This window comes from Meleagris gallopavo, chromosome 26 (assembly GCF_905368555.1).
Source record: "Meleagris gallopavo chromosome 26, MGAL_WU_HG_1.1, whole genome shotgun sequence".
Taxonomy (NCBI): Eukaryota; Metazoa; Chordata; class Aves; order Galliformes; family Phasianidae; genus Meleagris; species Meleagris gallopavo.
The window spans coordinates 4,964,312-4,970,311 of record NC_139429.1 but is presented as its reverse complement, the minus strand read 5'-3'; positions in this window follow the sequence as shown (position 1 = coordinate 4,970,311).

The following is a 6,000-nucleotide window of genomic DNA, read 5'->3' as shown; positions in this document are numbered from 1 at the left end:
CCTGTAGAGCTGTTCCTTCTCTTCCCACCCCTCCCATGCACACCTTCCTCTCCCACCTCCTGCTGAGCCCACAAGTTCTTTCTGAGGGTCCAGAGTGCATTATTCAGTAAAAGAAGCCATTTGTTTGGAGGGACTGTTTATAGAGTTGCCAGAATAAATTATACGTTTCACTCTGCTTGCACTATATTTTCGCTACACGTGCACATTTATATGTGTATGTACAATTTCTGATGGAACAAGAATAACAGAGCATTCTTGCTTTGACTTGATCCAAGCACAAAGGCTTGGAGCAGAGCAAAGCTCAGGAGGCCTGGCTCACCCCAGGAAGTGGCTGCAGCAGAGCCTGCAATTTGGGGACGGGCAGGGAAGAAGGCAGGAGCTGATTTCCAGATTAACCCACATGCCTCTGCCAGGCTGTGCTGAGGGCTGGGGACCTCTCACTAACAGCAGTGTGGGCACTAGGGGAGAAGCATCCATCATCCTGCAGCATGCAATGGTGCCTATGTTCAGGCTGACCGGAACTGGTGAGAAAGCAGACAGATACTTGAACTTAAATCTCACCATTCAGCTCTTATTAGGCATCTTTAGGGTGGCTTTTCTTCGAGAGATGCTTACTGCAGGATCTTCTGCTTCCTCCTTGCTGGGCGCTCAGATGGGATGCCCACTCTGTGTTTGCTGGGGAAGCATCCCCTCTTGTGCTGAGCCTGGGTCCCAGCCCTGCCCTGCTCAGCAGCATTGCTTCTCGCCCTCCCGCGTCGCAGCTCGCTTGGCAAGTTTTTGCTCCGTTATTCTCCAAGTTTCCTCTCGTGTCTATTGTGATTTTTCTCTCCTGGACAGTAAACAACAAATGGTCCTTTTCACCCAAGAGATAAGATTGTTCATCTTCCAAAGTCACCGGCACTTGTGCGTCGGGTCTGGAGCAGTTTGAATAATGAGCCTTCGGGAGAACTCGTGTTTCTCTCCGTGTCCTTTTCTTAACAAAGACCTGAGACTCCCCAGGCAGCGGTGGCTCCGCCAGGCACAGAATGCGACAGGGGCTGCTTCTGAAGGGCACAAGTTACAGAGAAGATTTTCTTTTCTCCTACACTTCTCCAATTGTACTTTTGTCAGGCGCAGTCACCAAACAATTGCTCCTTTACAGAGAAATTCCCACCAGGAGCGATGCAAATGTTGCTGTGCAGATCCCCCTTCTCCCTTACAAACTGCTATCTCGCAGTGCCTCACGTTTACATTTCAATCAAAAAAAAGCAAAGAGGAGCTTTCTTGTGTCCTGGAAGCCTTTCTTTTTTGGCTTTTCAGTGTTGCACTTCCTCATCTCTTCTTTAGCACATCCCAGCTGCACAGTTCTTGCACCCTTTTCTGCCCCCCCCCAGCTCTGCTGGATGCTTCACTCCTGCATCCCCTCACAGCATCATCCCAGGGAAAGGATGCTTTTCTCTCTGGTCTCAGTGAAGACCCTGAAAGAGGTCTTTGTGACCAGAAAAACCCTGTGGCAGGCAGAAGGGTGGCTGTTAGCAGCCACTCCATCACTTTCCCTCGCTGTGTTGAGAGCCCATTGACATACTGCAAGCACAGTAACCTAGCACCATGCTGGGAGAGGTGGTTGTGGGGAAAGCACTTCTATTCATGCTTAAGATCATCCACTGCCAGGCTCTGTTTGAGCACCTGCTTAACCATCCTCGCTTCCATGGCAGATGAGATGTGCTTTAAGTCTCACCTCACCTTCTCCACTGGCTCTAACTCCATGCAGGCATCTGCAGCGTTGCAGAGCATGGTGTCCTTTGCCAGAGGAGCAGCACGATGAGCTGCTTCCCTGATTGCAAAACTTCCCTGGCTTGGCTGAGAAAGCAGCTGGAAAAACCCCTCTGAGAGCTGCATTGCACTGTGCATTGGCAACTGTTGCTTGGAACTGGAGCCTGCTGGAGCCCTGAAAATAGTCACAAAAATATGCAGATTACAAAATAACAGAAGGCTCTCACTCAGAAGTGAAGTAGTAAGAATGCAGTTCATTCTCCCTGCTTTGTGGTACAGCCACAGAAAAGGAAGAAGTGCTTTGTTTCCTGGCTGCTGAATGGATGAAGCTGGATCTGAAAAATCAAGCTGGGTTTTTCTTCTATGTATGTCCTTCAGAGCCTTGAGCCCGCTGATCATCCCCGTTCTTTGTGCAGTGTGGCCTGCGCTGAGATCCCTGCACCATCTGTGGCAGTGCTGAAAGGATGCAGCGATGCAGGAAGGCATTGGTGCCATGCAGCACTGGAGTCGTGGGACAGACTGGAGGAGGAAAGGAGTCTGCCTGCTCACATCATTGGATTTGTGTCCACAAAGGCTGCTGCAGGAGCCCCTCTCTGGCTGAAGTGCAGCACAGTGGCCTGGTGCAGAGCCATTGGAACAGCACATTTGAGCATTTAAAATACATTAAAGGAGCACTTCCTTTGAAGTGGGAAACTATTTCTATTTAATCAGAGAGAAACAACTTCTCAAAAGATTTTTTTTTTTTCTTTTTTTCCCCTCTTCTTTACCTTCAACTGTCTGGCTTCTCCTGTGGATAGTACCATGAATAAAACATGCATATCCCAATTAAATCTTGATTTAATTTCCCTTCTTTGCAAAGCTGATGAACTCGAGTGCTTTCATAAAGACATGAACATTAGCATTCTTTTGTGATATGCAAGCCAGTCAGAGAAGCAAGGGACTCCAATCATCATTCCCATCTCTTGGCCTTGCCGGGCTCTGTGCTGACTTGGGGAAGAAACCCTCAGCTGAAATAATCCTTGCAGCAACGGCTATGCCCAGCCCAGTGAAAGAGGACAGCTGAGATGTGGGCACAACAGCTGAGAATGGGAACAGGAGTGGAGAACCAATGCTTTGCTTCACACCAGCTGTACTGCTGCTGTGGAATCACAGAATGCTTTGAGGTGGAAAGGGGCTCAAAGGCTGCCTGGTGCCAGTCCCTGCAGTGCACAGGGACACCCGCAGCTCCAGCAGTGCTCACAGCCCCAGCAGCCTTGGCTGTCACCTCTCTTCTCCACGCTGCTCAGCCCCAGCTCTCAGCTTGTGCTTGCAGGGAGGGCTTCCATCCCTGCCACCGTTTCTGTGTCCCTCCTCTGGACACAGCGCTCCAACAGCTCCACGTCTCTCCTGCCCTGAGGACTCCACCTGTGGACGCAGTGCTCCAGGTGAGGTGTCACAGCGCACAGCAGAGGGGCAGGAGCACCTCCCTGGAAAAAAAGAATGGATGCACAATGAGCTGCTCTCATTACTTCTCCAGGTGCCTGAGAAGGTGTGGTGAAACAAACCCACTTGTTCTTCCTTGAGATTTTTGTTTTCTTTCTGGCAGATAAGGAATAGCTTCTAAATGATCACTGCTGTAGTGGGGCAGGAGCTGTTATTTACTGCCCTCCTGGAAGCTCCTCAGTTTAAAAGCAGAAAACAAAGACTGCTCTAATATTTTTACACACACAAAAGTGGCCAAAAAATGCATGAGTCCGAACAGGCTGTTTTTAATGAAAGCCTCTCATTCAAAGCAGCTTTAAAAGCCGGGAGCAAAACTGGACAGCATCACACCTCTTGGAGCCCTGTGCACAGCCCTGCACTAAGTGATGTCTGTAAGGAGGGACAGTGTGACACCACCAAACTGATTCCAATTGTTTGCGTGCTGCTCTGCTCCAGTTTGCCCAAAATAGTTTATCTTTCCACGTATGCAACCTCTGAAATAAATAATGCTGTTTGTGCTGATGGAGTTCTGCCCATCATTGGAGTCTCTTGGCACTAATCAACGCTTTCTAATGTTGGTGGATTTGATACAAAGCTGCAAATTAACTGTCTTGGTGGTACGGTGCATTCATGCTTTTCCCTGTTGTCTTAGGGCTTGATGATCTGAAAATATACCAACGTTTATTCTTTTATGCCAGAAGCATTTCTGTAGCATCCAATGACCTCAGATTGCAGCCAAACATGCAATGATTCTCATGGGAAAATTTGGCAAACGGAGTTCCAACAGAGTTGAATTTCTGCAAGCGATGGGTGCACAAAAAGTCACTTCTCCAGTAAAGACTGTGCTTCCATTAAAACAAACAAACAAAAATTCTTAAAAAACAGAACGCTTCAAACTTTCTTTGCTGGGAACAAAAAAAGAAAAAAAAAAAAAAAAAAAAGCCTCTCAGAACAAATTTCAACCAGAAAAATTGTTTTTGTCATTTCATTTTTAATAGGGATTTTTAAAATTCATTTCCCGCATAGCTCTATACGGAGCTGCTGAAATGTCACCATGGTGATTGTCCTCGTGACATTTCCATTCAAGGTTCAAGGCAGGGGGAAACAAACAGGGCCGTGGGGCTGCTGGGTGCTGGTTGGAGCTGTGCTGGTGGTGTGGAGCTCAGCGGATCCTGCAGCTGTGCTTTGGTTTCCCCACTTGTGCTGCAGTCGGGTGGGCAGCACAGCTCCCTTGGGTCGCGCTCCTGATGAAAAGCAATAGCTCTGCTGCAGCCAAGAGAAAGAAGTGCTCAATGGGAAGCTGTGTGACGCAGCCATTTTCATGGGTCATTGCAGGAGATTATGGGTTCCACTTCGACCCATCGTGGCTCTGTTCTGGGGACTGCAGCAGCCTGGGGACGCGCTTTGTGAACTTCCCGGCCGGCCCTCTGTGCAGCAAATGTCACAGCCAGTATGTGCATTTTTAAAACCAGAGGAACTAAATTAGAAACAAATCCTTTCTGCTTGCTTTGATTCTTCATCCGTCTCCTGCCAGCTTCCTGGGAGCGCTCCCCAGCTCCTGGCCGTGCTGATTTACCCACCCGTGATCGATGAGCGTTCCGGGCACCTAATTTATTTTGTAAAAATAGTGATTGATTTATACCAAAAAAAAAAAAAAAAGTTGTGCTAGGAGTTGTTCCTGATTTACAGAGGTGCTGTTGTGTGTATATGGCCTTGTAAATATTCAATTTATCGGCAAAGCTTGCAGGGCTGCTCTGGAGCCCGTGAGCTCCGGCCTTGGAGTGTTTTCTGATGCAGCGAGTGGCTCTTGGCTGTGATGGGGTCTGGAAGCTCCTGTTATCTCAGAATCATAGAATGGCCTGGGTTGAAAAGGACCACAGCGCTCATCCAGTCCCAACCCCCTGCTGTGTGCAGGTCGCCAACCAGCAGCCCAGGCTGCCCAGAGCCACATCCAGCCTGGCCTTGAATGCCTGCAGGGATGGGGCATCCACAGCCTCCTTGGGCAACCTGTTCCAGTGCCTCACCACCCTCTGGGTGAAAAACTTCCTCCTAATATCCAACCTAAACCTCTCCTGTCTCAGTTTAAAACCATTCCCCCTTGTCCTCTCACTACCCACCGTCGTAAACAAAAAAAGGGTGCATTTAAACAGCCATTCCCCCTCCTGTTTATACACACCCTTCAAGTACTGGAAGGCCACAATGAGGTCGCCCCACAGCCTTCTCTTCTCCAAGCTGAACAAGCCCAGTTCCCTCAACCTTTCTTCATAGGAAAGGTGGTCCAGCCCTCTGATCATCTTAGTGGCCCTCTTCATCCTCTGTGCTGTAGAAAAAGGCTCTGAGCAGCCCAATAGGGTCCTACACCCATCCCGTCTTCAGCAGACTTCAGTAGCACCCGTCCCTCCTCTTCCTCTGCACAGGAATGCAGCAGGAGGCAGCCACAAGCATTGCTTGCTGAAAAACAAAAAGGTGCAGAACGTGGCACTGTGCTCCCTGGTTAATTGCCAAGCAAAGGTGTTGCGTGCAGGGGGGGAAAGGCAAGGAATAAAGTGCTTTTACCTGCTCAGCTGGATAATTAAAATCTGCCTGAAGCACTGCTAACCTTTTTTCATCACGGCATCGTTCATTATAAAGCCAGAAAGAATTAACTATGCTGCATTATCAGATAGAGAAAAATATTAATAGCAAAAAAGGGAAAGAGAAAAGAGGAATTTTGGGTAAGTTAATTAAACTGTGCATCCTCAATGACTTATAAGTAGCTGGACAGGCTTAGTGTGTCCCCGAAGTGTG